The 15,382-nt window shown below is 41.0% G+C and overlaps 1 long non-coding RNA gene across 1 annotated transcript in view; it reads left to right on the top strand.

The window, feature by feature from the left end:
• The first annotated feature begins 1,013 nt into the window (after positions 1 to 1,013).
• LOC108522433 (uncharacterized) overlaps positions 1,014 to 15,382 on the top strand; it is a 30,531-nt gene continuing 16,162 nt past the window's right edge. Inside the window, exons 1-2 of the long non-coding RNA XR_001883463.1 lie at positions 1,014 to 1,106; positions 10,698 to 10,857. This is a non-coding gene — a long non-coding RNA (uncharacterized LOC108522433). The remainder of the gene's footprint in view (positions 1,107 to 10,697; positions 10,858 to 15,382) is intronic.

The following is a 15,382-nucleotide window of genomic DNA, read 5'->3' as shown; positions in this document are numbered from 1 at the left end:
GCTGAGTAGAACCCATTTTCACTGAGTAGAACCCATTGTCACCGAGTAGAACCCATTGCCGCCGAGTAGAACCCATTTTCACTGAGTAGAACCCATTGTCACCAAGTAGAACCCATTGCTCAATAGCTCTGACCAATATTATTTTCTAGATATTAAACACAACATAAATATTTAAAATGTTTCTGTTGGCCAGGCTTGGTGGCTCATGCCTGTAATCCCAGCACTTTGGGAGGCCCAGGCAGGCGGATCGTGAGGTCAAGAGATTGAGATCAGCCTGGCCAACATGGTGAAACCCCGTCTCTACTAAAAATACAAAAATTAGCTGGGCGTGGTGGTGCACACCTGTAGTGCCAGCTACTCAGGAGGCTGAGGCAGGAGAATTGCTTGAACCCTAGAGGTGGAGGTTTCAATGAGCTGAAATTGCACCACTGCACTCCAGCCTGGGCAATGGAGAGATACTCCATCTAAAAAAAAAAAAAAATGTTTATATCGAGGACCATGTTTCCATCCACAGAGCTAAGAGATTTGCCCTCAAATTACAAACTGTTTTGTAAAGTAGAACAGAAATGCCCCACGACTCTCCCTTCATTTATTTTATATTGTTCCTGTGATCATTGTCTCTCGTTTCAATAAGTTTCTCATTCAAACAAAGTGGAAAATTCCGGTGATTATCTGAGTCAAAAAACAGATATTTTACCTAAGTTATCAGAGCTTTGCTGTGACTGTGCAGACTTGCTCTCTGTGCACTAAAGGCTCCCAAATCATTTACATTATTTTAGTCCTGGTCATATAAATTATTAGTTCTGCTTTAGAGATTAGGAAATTGATGTATTTCATTCTTGCATTTCACACATATCAAGGTGGTCACTTTACTAAATGTGGAAGACATAAAGATTAATGTGATTCAGTCTCTGACCAAAAGGAACTCGCACAGAGAAGCATATAGATTTCACTATAAAACCATAGAAACCACGGAACATTCTATAATAAATCTATAACAAAGATCTAAGTGCACGCAGAAGCCTGGAGACACCAGTCGGTGCCATAGTCGGATGAGGGGATCTATGCGCCAGCCCTTTCTAAATGTTGCCAGTGCTGTGCATGAGGTAAGAGAATTGGTGGTCAAACTAGAAACCCTCTCATTTTCAGTAGCTACAAATATGCCCATGAAGAAATGAGCTTTGGATAAATGACTCTACACTTTGGGTCAAATAACAACAAAGATTCTCTTCTTGACCCAACTCTAGTCAGGCTCCTCTGAGCTACTTTTTCAACAAGTTCTCATTCTTGGGCCTTTTCCTCAAGAGCCAAGAGCCAGAAACCTGCTAAGTCGGTTTAGCCAGAACCTCCCGCCCTCAACATAAGTTCTGATCAATGTCCTCACTCCCCCACCATCCCCAGGTAATATCTCAGCACTCTAGTGCCTCCAGGATTCTGAGTAAGTTCAGACAGAATCTCCTGTACTCCTGAGGTTTTCTGTTCATAATTTGGCACCTACTGACTCCCGCCCTTGGCTGTAAATCCCCACTTGTCCCTGATACATTTGGAGCTGAGTCCAATTTCACTCCCTACTGTAAAACCCCATGGCAGTGGTCTCTGTACCTATCAAGAGAGTCCCCCTGAATAAACTCAGCCTTATTGATTTAACAAATGTCATGAATGATTTTTTTTCGATAATAAGCTAGACTTCCTGTGGTATAGTAGAAAATATATTTGATCATTGACATGGGTTCCCGGCATAGAGCTCCTAAAACCCTTGGAATTTCTGGAGAGATAGGAGTGTCTTTTGTTACTCATAATAAGCCATTTTCAACAATACTGAGTCTATGTTAAGGAGGTGACTGTTGCTGGGCCCCTAGATGGATTCAGGATAGGGGCTGGTTGCCAGAGGAACCAACCAAGCAGTTAGAAGGCTGGAACTTTCAGCCGGACCTCCCCTACCTCTGAAAAGGGAAGGGGGGCTGGAGATTGAGTTCAATCACCAATGGTCAATAATTTGATCAATTATGCTATGTAATGAAACTTCCCTCAAAACCCACAAACAATGGGATTTGGAGAAGCTCCAGGTTGAGGAGCCCATCAAGGTGCTGGAAGGGTGGCACATCCAGGGAGTGTGTGGGAGCCCCAGGCACACACATACCACAGTCCCCTGTCCTGTGCATCTCTCGCATATGGCTACTCCTAAGCTACATTCTTTATAGTAAACCAATCATAGTAAGTAATGCTTTCTGTGAGTTCTATGAGTTATTCTAGTGAGTTTTGACACCTGCACAAGGAGGTGTCAAGGGAACCTCCAAATTTATAGTCAGCCAGGCAAAAATGTGGGTAGCCTCAGTGACCCATTTGTGGCTGGGATCTGAAGTGGAGGCAGTGTTGGAACCAAGTGCCAGAATGGAATTGAATTCAACAGAACACTCATTGATGTTGGAGAACTGGAGAATCCATGCTGAAAAAGATACCACATCTTTGGTGTCAGGGGAAAAAAAACCTCTCAGCCACATGAACTTCAACTATTTTCCTGCCATTCCAGAGTCAGTTCTGCCTTTAGATATGAGAAATACTACTAACACCTAACAGCCTCATGCTGAACTGAGTAGCCATTCTCCCTCTGAGACTTAGCATGAACCACATTATACTGCAATTGTGTGTATTGGTCCATCTCCCTCACAGGAACCTGAATTCCCAGAAGGAAGGAATTAGGTGTTATTTGTATTTGTCATATGTTAGGCAATCAATCAATATTGGTTTAATAAAAGGAAGAAAAAATTCTAATAGAAGCTGTAATTAATGCCTTTGCTCTAAGCAGAAGCAAATAATGATTTCTGTAACAGTAACCTGTCCTCCAAACTATAATGAAAATTGAGCTAGAGGATTTGGATTGACTCTAGTAACAATTCTTTGCAGCTGGACAGAACCCACAAAGTTATATATAATATTTGAAACAATGCATATAATATTAATTAAATTTATAACGCGGGGAAAATACCAAATGCTGATGAGGATGAGGAGTAATTGGAATTCTCATAAATTGCTTGTAGGAATGCAAGATGGTGTAACCACTTTGGAAAGTTTGTCAGTTTATTATATGGTTTAATGTGTATTTCCTGTAAGACTTAGCAGTCACACTCCTGGATAGTTGCCCAAGAGGAATGAAAACATATGTAACATAAATACTTGCATGCAGATATTACAGTGGATTTATTCACAGTAGCCAAAAACTTGAGGAAAAGAAAAAAAAAATCAAAATTTCCATCAACTGGTGAATAAATTCTGGTACATTTACACACCTGAATTCTGCTAAGCAATGACAAGGAAACAATCACTGATGCAAACAACAACGAATGAATATCCAAAATATTAGTCTCCATGAAAGAAACCAGGCACAGACTGATTCCACTTAATGCCATTCTAGAGAAGGCAACACTAGGAACAGAAAGCAGATGAGGGGCTGCAGGGCTGGGTCTCAGGGGAGAGGATCGCTTGCCATGAGGCAGGGAGAATTGGGGGTGACGGGCACATTCTGCATCATGATTGCAGCGATCGTGAAGTACGATAAGGATTTGTTTTCCTCTTTCGTTGTCAGGTTCATGACTGAGAGTACTAAAACAAAAGATTAACGACCGAAAGGCATACACATTTATTTAATACAAGTTATACATAACGTGAAGACTTCAGAAGTGAAGTCTAATATCCAAAATATTAGTCTCCATGACTAATATTGTATTTTATGCAAAATTTGGTGAAGAAGTGTATAGTAGAGAAATATGATTGGAGCCCCAAAGCCTTGATATAATAGTAATAAATTGGGGGAAATTCAGCAAGGCCTGTTTCTTCAGATTCTACTTGACACCTCTGTATCTTGAAGGATAGAGAAGTTCCTTTCCTAGGGCATAGGGAGGGTAGCCCTGAAGTGAAGGTTTCATGATCTGCTTTAGAGGAAGGTCAGAGAGTTATTTTATGACCTGTTTCATGGGAGACAAGCAAGGGGAAGGAGAGAGTGACCTTTCTGCATCTGCCGTTTCCTCAAATGCCAAAGTAACATATTTTGGAGTAGTATATCCAGAACCCCATCACCATATATAGATTATACCTTAATCAACCCTGACTTTAAAATGTTACAATTCATTGTTTAGTCCTGTTGTTGATACAGGAGTTAAAAAGAAGTTAGGCAGATAGTGAGGGCACAGAAGTACTCGGTAAAGGTTTTCCTTTTTCATGACAAGGAGTCCCAAAGTCACTTTCTAAGAAACAGCAGCCTGTAAGACTGAGCTGCAGACATAGACAAGCCAGCTGGAAGCTTGCACGCGTGAAGGTCAGCAGGAAAAAGCTACCGGGACTAGGCACGCTCAACACGGCGGCTCCATCTCCCTTTCCCTTTGCCAGCCACGTGTAGGGGAAGAGCAGACAAGATGGCACCGGTCAAGTGGAAAGTCCATTTGCATAATAAGATTCTGGTGGGGCGGCCAGCCTTCCCCGCATACTGTGTAAACCTCACACCTGATATAACCAGTCTGTGGGCCTTACGTAAATTGGACACCATCTTCTCAAGTCTGTCTATAAAACCTGGTGCACTCTGCCACTGGTCGGTCTTTCGCTTTCAGAAGCTCTTCTCTCTCACAGGGGAGACAGCTATTCTCCTGTCTCTTTTTTCTGCCTATTAAACCTCCACTCCGAAACTCCTCCATGAGTGTCTGTGTCCTAAATTTTCTTGGTGTGAGACAACGAACCCCAAGTATTTACACCAGACGATGTTGCTGCTTCATTATTAAATTGGAGAAATGTAAAACTTAAGCATTGTCCCAATATTCTTTTTTCGCCTTGTTATGTTTCCGGGACATGGAAGTACGCATTCCCTTCCCAAAAGTAGGAATTTCCAATTTTTTTTTTGTTAAACTGAAATTTGAAATTAAAATATTCTTTTTACTTTATTTTCTTGTCTTAGTAAGAAGTCTATGGTAGCGGGTGGAAGCAATGAAAGTGAGTCCCCTTCACATTTTTGTTGCTTGATTATTTACTCTAGGAGACAAAACCGCAACATTCTATCTTTAGAGACGACATAATAATCAACCATGAGCCTTGACGTGTGGGTTATTCAGGCCGGCTTCCCTTCTCCTGAAGCAGGAACAACAGAAGGAGCTCCGCAGCCGCCTTAGATGTTAATGTGCTTGCCCTGAGGCTCTGGCATGTATATAGCACCTGCAAAAAGCAGGGTAAACCTTTAGGAATTACAATGAATTTGCTACAAATTCTGCAGGGCGTCTCCTCCAAAATCATAAAGAGCTATTTCATTAGTTTAGAAACTGACAATTTCTCAACCCATATTGACAATGGAGACAAGAGGGAAACCTGTGTTAGAAACTAAACCAGTCCCAACCATTATTTTGACTAAATAGGGGCATCAGCTTTTAAATACTATTAACTCTTAGGGCCTATAAACCAGAGTAGAATGTATTCTAAAGAAGACAGAGAAAAAAGGAGGAAGGGAGCAAGGAAGGAAGGAATCAAGGAAGGAGGAAGGGAAAGAGAAAGAAAGATAATAAAAGACAAAAAGAAAAGAAAGGAGAAAGAGGACGTTGAAAAGAATGAAGAGAGAGAGAGGAGACAGGGAGAAAGGGAGAGAGGGAGGAAAAAATCCAGCAAAAAGGAAATGGTTTGCTCGAGTGGAAAAATATGGCCCCAGATTGTAAAGAATGACCTGAGAGAATTAATGCTGCTTTGAAAATCTGAACACAGCCTTGCCATATTTCAGAATTAATAGGGAAAAGAGAAACACGGATACACGAAACCCTATAATAATTGTGTGTCTTACCATCATTTATGTCCCAGTCCCTGGCAGATTCTGTAAGAGTGGTTGGCTAGTTAAAAGAAGGTGATGGCCTTTCACCTGATTCTCTGCTTTGCCTACAGAAAATAGATCAGGTATTTTCCTCAAAGCCAAAGTTCCTTCTTGACTGTGCTATTTCTGTCAACCACATACTGATAAAACATGGAGTCATCTGATTCTTCCCATGTGCATCCCAGCGTGCAGTCGGCTCCCAGCCCTCCTCTAGGGACGCCTCACACAGCCACCGCAACACCCTCCTTGCAGTTCACCCAGGAAAACGCCACCCTCTCTCATTTGGCTTCCCTGCCTCAAGTTTTTTGTCTCACTCAGTCCATCTAACTTCCATTTGTAATGTAATTCTTTATTACAAAAATAATTTGTGCAGGTCAGTCTTCTGCAGAGAAACCTCCGATGGCGCCTTACTACTGCCGAAGATTAAAACCTGTTTAACAGGTCAAAAATTATAACACTTCAAAACGCAACTCGCGATCGCCAAAATTTTGCCGCTATTCACCTAAATCAACCCTCTAGTTCAAAGTAGCTTATTCTCTCAAGAACGTGCTGTGTTGGTTACCTGACTTGAACCTTTGGAAAGAGATTTTGGTGGGAAAATATGCTCAGAAAAGTTGGCTGAACGTATTAAGGATGTCCTCCCTGAAACTTTTCAGATGTGGGGATTTCCCATTCCTCAGTGCAAGGCTGCAGGTGCCTGTACTGGGCTAAACCTGTCCAGCCCCACACTCAAAGCACTCTCTCTCCTCAACCGCGGCATTAGTCTGCACCATTCTTTTAGAATTTAACATCTGTTATGGCCCAATTTGAGTGTGTGTGTGTGTGTGTGTGTGTGTATACACATCAACATATGTAGAAATATGTAGGTTATTAAATATATATTTACATTATGTGTGAAGCAACGTCATTGTCAGTGGTAAATACCAGGGGTTCATCCTCCCGTGTTGAGAAAATTAAGGACATGAACACATGTGGGTGGGTTAAGGAGTGGAAAGTTCAATAGGCAGAAGAAAGGAGAGAGGAGAGCCGCTCCATGTGAGAGAGAGGTGTCCTAAAGGGGGACGGTGTCAGACCACAGCAGATTTTATAGGCAGGCTTGAGGAGGTGGTGTCTGCTTTCCATAGGGCACATGGATTGGCTTGACTAGGTGTGACATTTACATAACAGGCGGGGAAGGCAGGTAGTCCCACCCTAATCTTGTTATTGAAATAGGCTTTCCACTTGACCTTCACCACCTTGTCTGCTCCTTACTGTACAGTGGCTCGCAAAAAGAGAAAATGGAGCCACCACCTTGAACATGCCTAGCCCAGGTAGTACATTACTATGGGCACAATTGCTGGCATTTACCCATGCAAGCTTTCAGCTTCCTTGTTTATGTCTGCAGCTTGATTTTACAGGCTGCTCTTTGTTAGAAAAATAATGATGATTTGGGGGCTGCTTTTCATTGAAAGGAAAACTTGACCGAGGACTTCTGTAGCTCTGTATCTAAGTAATTTCTTTTCAACTCCTATGTCATATGTACTTGTGATGCTGTGAAATATATATTTTGATGCTGTGAAATATATATTTGGTATATAAAACAGAAGGATCTCTGCCTGACATACAACTCCTAATGCCCTTGGAATCTCTAAAGTGCTAATGTTGACTGAGAGGTTCAGGGTGGGGCTGGTCACCAAAAAGACCAAGGGAGGATTAGAGAGTTGAGACTTCCAGACCCAGCCCTCAACCTCCTGGGAGGGGAGAGGGGCTGAAGGTCGAGTCGAGCACCAGTGACCAATCGTTTAATCAGTCATGCCTATGTAATGAAGCCTCCATAAAACCCACCCCAGAAGGACAAGATTGGGGGCGTTTCCACACACCTGAACACAGAGAGGTTCCCAGAGGGTGGTGTCCAGAAAGGACACGGAAGCTCCTTGCTTCTTCCCCCATACCTCAACCTATACCTCTCTTCATCTGTGTCCCTTGCAATATCCTTTATAATAATCTGGTAAATGTAAGTATTTCCCTGAGTTCTGTGAGCCACTCCAGCAAATTAATTAAACCCAAAGAGAGGGTCATGAGAACCTTGAATTGAAGCCCATTGATCAGAAGTTCCAGAGGCCCAGACTGGAGACTGGTGTTGGGGTGGAGGGCAGTCTTGGGGACTGAGCCCCCAACCTGTGGATCTGGTGCTGTCTCCAGGTAGACAGTGTTGGAATAGAATTGAAGGACACTCACCTGGTATCCATGGCAGAACTGATTGCTTGCTTGCCAGTGGGAAAAAAATCCTCACACATTTGGGATCCCAGAATCTTCTGTCTTGATTGTTGATGTATGGTGTCAGAGCACAGGAAACACAGTTTGAGAGGTTTACCCAAACAATACTGAATATTTATTTGTACACTTAGATGTGTATGTATACATGATTATTGTATATTAATATGTTATTAAATTTATTCATATTTTTATATTCTAGTGTATTAGTCCATTCTCATGCTGCTTTGAAAACATACTCAATACTGTGTAATTTATAAGGGAAAGTGGTTTCATTGACTCACATGCCTGGGAAGGCCTCAGGAAACTTACACTGATGACTGAAGGGGAAGCAAGTATGTCCTTCTTCACAAAGGGGTAGGAGAGAGAAGTGCTGAGCAAAGAGGGGAAAGTCCCTTAAAAAACCATCAGATCTCGTGAGAATTTACTATCACAAGAACAACAGCATGAGGGTAACTGCCCCATGATTCAATTACCTCCCACTGGGTCCCTGCCACCACACATGGGGATTATGGGATTTGGGTGGGGACAGGGCCAAACCATATCATCTAGATAACTTTATTAAATAGTAATCATTTATAATTAATATATCTAACATACAATATATATTATATGACATATAATTGATAATTTTAGATTAATATATTGATTATAAAATGCATAAGATATATATTCATTTTTATTTTACATTTATTTGTATGTATATATACACAAATGCATATACACACATATATTTCCTTTATCGACATAAATACATATATGCATACATTCACATATATCAGACAGGTCATTGTTTCTCCCTACTGGGCCATAGACTTGACGTCCAAATACTTACTTAGAGTATCAAGTGCAAGTTTTTTAAAAAGATAGTAGCAGCACAAGGAACAAAAGGAAAGAGTGTAGAAACAAAAGTGGAACTACTGGCAGCTGTCCAAGAGTGCAGATAACTTCCCACATCCTACCTGCTTGGCCTATCATTCCAATAATCCAAGATCCATGTGAGTCCATAAAGTCAAAGGAGCAAGACATTAGGAAGGACAGCAGAGGTGCTGACATCACATACAAGTGACCTCTCTACCCCTAGTCAGGGAATAGGTAAATAGAAGAGTATTTGGAGAGAATGAAAATCAACTAATGTGACTGTCACAGAGTTAATATTTTTATACATAAGATTTATTTTTAAAAAAATTCAGAGAAAAGAAAATGAATAAAGGGATGGAATTAAAATTCTTGGAAAACAAAATTAATCTCACAACCCATTAAAGAAACTCAGATTACAGCAAATCTTGAAATGCCTCTCAAATTATTGAGTGTTTGTAGTTCAGTTATTTTTAGTAAATGTATTCAGTATGGATTGTGTACAGTGAAATACTCATTCTTGTGCTAGTAAAAGTGAATTTTGGTAAAATCATTCTTGGTAAGACTCTGTATAACTTCGGATGTAAAATTATTATTCCTGCCTGGGCATGGTGGCTCGGGCATGGGGTGCACGCCTGTAATCCCAGCTACTTGGGAGACTGAGGTGGAAGAATCATTTGAACCCAAGAGGCCAAGGTTGCAGTGAGCTGAGATCATACCACTGCCCTCCAGCCTGGCCGACAGACTAAGAATTCATCAATATATATATATATATATATATTGTTATTATTCCTTTTGAAATCTTATCTAAACAAATTTAGGCCAAGACATATTTAAAAGATGTCTTGACATTTTTCTCTAACAGCAAAATTGGAAAGCAAACTAAACCTTGAAAAATAAGAGAAAAGTAATATCAATTATGGTCTGTCGGGTGATGAAATAAATACTGTGTAGCAATTTAAAAGGCTGGTTTTGATAAATAGTTAATAAAATGGCTTTTTTTACAATATCATGTTAAAGTGGAAAACACACAGGTTGTACTTATATTTATACTATGATTCCAATTCTGTTTGAAGGTATTCATAATAAAATATTCTGAAGGAAATAGACTAAAATGTAGAGAATAGTAATCAATTTTTCCATATGTTTTATTTTATATTTTCCAACTGCTTTACAACTGAACATGCATTAATTTATTAATCCAAGGTAAAGGTGAAGACCTGTAAAAACCATGGTTCTGAAGAAATACTAGATCTCTGAAAAAAAAAAAAAGAAGTTTGCCATAGAAGTTACAAAATAACTGATTACCAGAGAGGCCGCCATAGCAAATTCTTGTAAGCACTCTTGATGGCAGCTCCTGGGAATGAGATACTTTCTCTCTGATCTGGGATATTTGGTGAAGCAAAGCCGCTTCTGATTGGAACCAAGGAGGTTCACAAAACCAGGAGAAATTTAACCTTGAATATTCTTTCCTATCCTGCCCCTTGAGAAAAAGAAATTGGAGTTCCAAACAGAAGCCAGCGAGATTGGCAGAGCTCTCCGTAAATAAGTTTTACCTAAAGTTAACAGAGATATGAAAGGATGTCCTTGTAAGTTAAAAGAATCTGGTTTAATTATTAGGGAATATTTCAATGGAATCTGTGCATAGGATTTGTGTTGACATAGGAATTATTATGTTAAAAGTTTATCTAAAAGGAAAAGAACCGGTATGAAGCTATTTATTTAAATTTTGCTCTTTATGTATTTTCAGTATGCAGTGCAATTGCTGCCACCACCAGCTGTGTGGTCTTGACAAGAGCCTTCATCTGCGTTTGGATTTCCTCCAAGGTGGTGGAGACCTCAGTCCTCCAGAGGCCACCTGGTTACGCATGCTTCTGCTGCTGCCACCGCTAGATCTTTGACCATGGAAGGTAAATGAACCTCTCAAGGCCTAGGTTTCTTATCTGTAAAGCAGCGATAATAATAATCTAACAACCTCATCAGCTTACAAGTATCAGTTCATACACACACACATACACACAAACACATACAAGCCACATCATAGAAATATTACACTGACAACAGAACCTTTAGTGCTGTATGTGTTAACCATATTGTTTTCACCTTTAAAATGAGAAGCTTAGACAGAATCTGAGAGCTCCCTTTCAGTTTTAAATTGTTTATTCTTATTTTAAATTTTGTTTCTCAGACCTCTCAGGGAGGAATACAGTTTTTAAACTGGGGGAATTTTAATTACTGATTGGGGTTATCATATTTAGATGGTTTGATAAAGAATTAAACTTGCAGTTCTAATTAAGAAATTGAGAAGATACCCTGTTTCTACTGGTAAAGAGATGAAAATTTAGATCCTGAACAGAGGATGCCTTCGTGTATAAACCAAACAAGAACCAAAGCAGCATAGCTCACCTCGGGGCCACTGACCCAAACCAACCGAAAGGGACATGCCTGCGATAACTGACTTCACCGACTGGCCCTACAAACCTCAAGTTTTGAAAATACTCTCCTTCTGAAAGTGGTCTGTTGGGCAAAACAGAAGATTGGCCTCAGTCTGCATGGGAATATTCTCTTTATTGTGCCATCACACCTCAAAGAAATGAGTTTAGTTCCATAAAGCTATATAACTAAAGAAATCCATTTTCTGGCTGGCCAGTAAGATAAATGGCTGATTGGCACATATAAGGTATCACCTATACCTTTCACCACCATCACTCTCGTGACAAAATATCTTCAAAGTGGTTAATTTGCTAGTTAGATATTTAGTTTGATTAACTGTTATAAATGAGTTAAAAGCACACTGCAGTTCACTTTTTTCATACATTATTTTTCCTCCAACCCTATTGCTATATGTTATGAGACATGCTGGTTGGATTCATTCTCTTTTGCTAAATAGGACTGCCCAAAATTTACTAGATCCTGAAACAAGAAGAAAATAGAATATTTTAGAAGAATTGAAGCAAATCAAATATTTGCTCTGGCAAAGGAAAAACTTTTTACCCAAAACTTTGTACTAACTTCAAAGCATGTGATGTTTCTTAAGTGTCTCTGCTGCCTTCTCCTTCCCTACCCTCTCCCTCTTCCCACCTCCCCTCACTGTAGACAGACAGACAGACAGACAGACACACACACATGGCAATAAAAGGACACAGAAAATAAAAATGAAGGTTCAAAATGTGTTATCTCAACACTAACAATGTGTGTCATTCCAGAGAAAGGCAGGTGTTGGGACAGAAACACTGCTGATGCTTTTCAAACTTGAGTCTGTGTCGTCATAGGGGAATCTGGGAAAAGAGGCTTCCCACCACCAAAGAGAATGCCAGGAAACCACCAGCATCTCCGTGGACACGTGGGTTCTAGCTGCATTCTTAGAGTCTTTTCCCTCCATGCGCAGAAACATTTTGTAAAGAATAAGCATGAATGGCAACAACGCCAGCGGCTGGTAGTTCCTCCTGTTATTTGCCTCTTCTTTTTGCTGTCAGTTTAAGAGGGGAAAGTCTGCCTACATTTTTTACAAAATATCAGTAGGAAAAATTTTAAAAGGCAGAAAAAGAAACAGAATTCTCTCCGGCCTCTCAGAAGGGCTGCAGTGACTGGCGTGGTAAATGATGGGAAAGGTCCGCATTGTGGCTCAGCATCTCCAAGAACAAAGCCATGGACAGTTTTTCACACAAGAAAGCTCAGGGACTATGAGCAGATTATATAGCACAAAACATGCCACGGCCTCCACAGTGTTTTTCAGCCCTGAAACAAGTAACGGGACAGCAGGGTTGTTGGAAAGCTTGGTCTAATATTGATTCTAAGCATGTAATATGATCATGGGCCCCATGACGTCTCAGTCAGTGTCAGACCACATGTACAACAGTGTCTCGTACGATCATAGTACTGTATTTTTGTTGTACCTTTTCTGTGTTTAGATACACAAATACTTACCATTGTGTTACAGCTGCCTACAGTACTCAGTACAGTAACCTGCTGTTTGTAGCTTTGGAGCGACAGACTGTCCCACAGCTTAGGTGTGGAAGAGGCTCTGCCATCCTGGTTTATGTAAGGACACCCTATGATGTTTGCCCAATGATGAAATCTCCTGAGGACACAGTTCTCAGAACAAATCCTGGCCATTAAGCTACACATGACTGTATGTAAGCTGCAGTGTGAGACTGACATGTCTCTATCAATGATTAACTATTCTTCAATGGAGAGCAACATTCCAAGAATTAAACTGTAAAAGCCCTTCTAATAACAAGTGTTCTGTATTTCTAGGACAGTTCTGTCTTTGCCTCTGAGAAATGGCTACTTTGCAGACTCCCATTACAAATTTCAAAGGTGAAAGGCGCAGATAGCCATGAGCACAGTCAGGATCCATTTATATCAATTAGGAAGTGGGATTAGCAGCCCGAGTGAAACTGGATACAAATGACAGGATTAGATGCAGTGCACTAGAATTCTCCTCTCAGACCCCTGGACCAGGAAAAATCCCTCTGCACTGTGTAAATATGTGAGAAAATGGGAAGAACAAAAAGAGTCCCCTCGGAATCCCGTGCACGAAGCCAGCTGCTGGATAGCCAGACCCCGTAGCTTACTGTGGACGAGCACTCCACCCCCAGGTGAAGAAAGAGGTCGCACTGCATAAGGAGACGCTGCGGATTAGACTTCAGAGGAAATTCTTTCTCAAAGGTACACATATATAAAAGCACAAAAATCACAGAGAATATATAGGCTCAAGAGAGAAGTCCTGAGGGTCCATTTTGGGGAGAGTTTATCAAGTAGAGGAAGAGATAGAAGAGGATTAAATAGCGGGAACAAAATGTGTTTAAATGATACAGAGAGAAGAAAAATCGGCCAAGGGAGAAGTCAAGGAGAAAAATAAGGCAAGTGACACAGCACTGTGGCAATGCTGAAATGGGAGGAGGCCCTGAGGGCGGCCCACACATGCCAGATGCTAAGGAAAGCAGGAGAGTGGCGGGGCGAAGCACAAGGAGATGGCTGAGAAGATGATGCCACTCTTGGAGAATGCGGTGACTCTGACAGCTGAGATGTGTGATGCCCAGGAAGCTGTGCAGCTGCTCGTTCTAATTGTACATTTATGAGAAAAAAGGAAACGAAAAAATTATTCCGGAACTTACTTAAGGGAACACAATATGGTAGAATCAGCCAAAAACCTACACTGAAAGTATAGGAGAGTAAGTTGTAGTGGTGGACTTGAAGTAGTAAGAAAAGTTTGGATTATCATCTGTTTACTAAAGCAGAAAAGGAGCGTAACAATAGTGTTTAAATATCAACGAAAAATCCGTGGAAAAGTATATCAGTGCTAGCGCTGAGACACAGTCAGAAAAATAGGGTCACCTCAGATGTGGGAACAGGCACAGCAAAGTCCAGCTCAGAACTTCTGCCACCACATAAAGTGCTTTTCAGTTGCAGAGGTCAAAGTGCTTCTTACGTTTAGTACAACATGTGTGTGCATGTGTGTGAGCATAATTTTATATGTGTTACATATATATACTATCTCATGTTCTATTCCTATGAAATAGAAGAAAGATATAAAAACAAAGACATTCAAAGACTTAATTAACCAAGGATTCACGAGTGACATTTCCTGGGGGGTTCTGGAGCGTGGAGATTAGGAAGAGAAGTGACATGTAACATGACACAAGGGATTACGAAAGGCGGATAATATGAGGGAAAGTCATGAGGGAGCTGGATTTATTACCCCGAATTAGAAAAGAATGCAGAGTCTCAAAGTAAAGGAAAAGCTCCTCCCGTGGCGACTGTGGTTTCCCAGGCAGGGAGGGGAAGCCCTGGCCCTGGCCCTGGCCTGGCCCTTTACTCCTCCCACTCCCGACCTGGCGGGCTCTTGAAGACGTTTCTGCTTCCCCTTTCCCCTTCCCTTAAGGGACCCCAAGGGGTGAGGGGAAGGTTAGACCTCTACTCTGTACGTTACAAGTAGCCACCTCTCTCTTTCTCTCTCTCCCTCCTTCTCTCTCTCCCCATTTTTAGCACACAGTTTGTTCAGACTCCTGACCCCACCACCACCAGTCACAGGCATGGTGTAGCCTCAGAGATGAATTAGATTCATCCCACTAAATTCTGCATTGTGCTCTCTGTGACAATCAATGTAATAATGTGCTTATATTCGTAGAAGTTTTATACTCATGACAAATAAGATATTAATAGGAATAACTTCTGAAATCTGTGGTTGCACATCACAAATAACATCTGCATTTCCCCCGTTGTTAGTTACGTCTAATGACCTTTCCATGGTTTCAATGAGCATTTGTGTTGGCGTCAGCATCCGTGTTAGAACAGAATCAGCTACTCTCTTACAGTGACCAAAGCCAGACATGTCTGTGTTTGAATCCATCTCTGCTGCTTTTTAAAAGCTCTTATGGCCTTTAGCAAGTTATTTAATCTCTAAATTCTTTTTTTTTTTTTTTTTTTTTT

This window comes from Rhinopithecus bieti, unplaced genomic scaffold (genome assembly GCF_001698545.2).
Source record: "Rhinopithecus bieti isolate Rb0 unplaced genomic scaffold, ASM169854v2 scaffold_56174, whole genome shotgun sequence".
Lineage (NCBI taxonomy): Eukaryota > Metazoa > Chordata > Mammalia > Primates > Cercopithecidae > Rhinopithecus > Rhinopithecus bieti.
The sequence above is the reverse complement of the archived record's forward strand: the minus strand, read 5'-3'. Positions and strand labels throughout refer to the sequence as shown.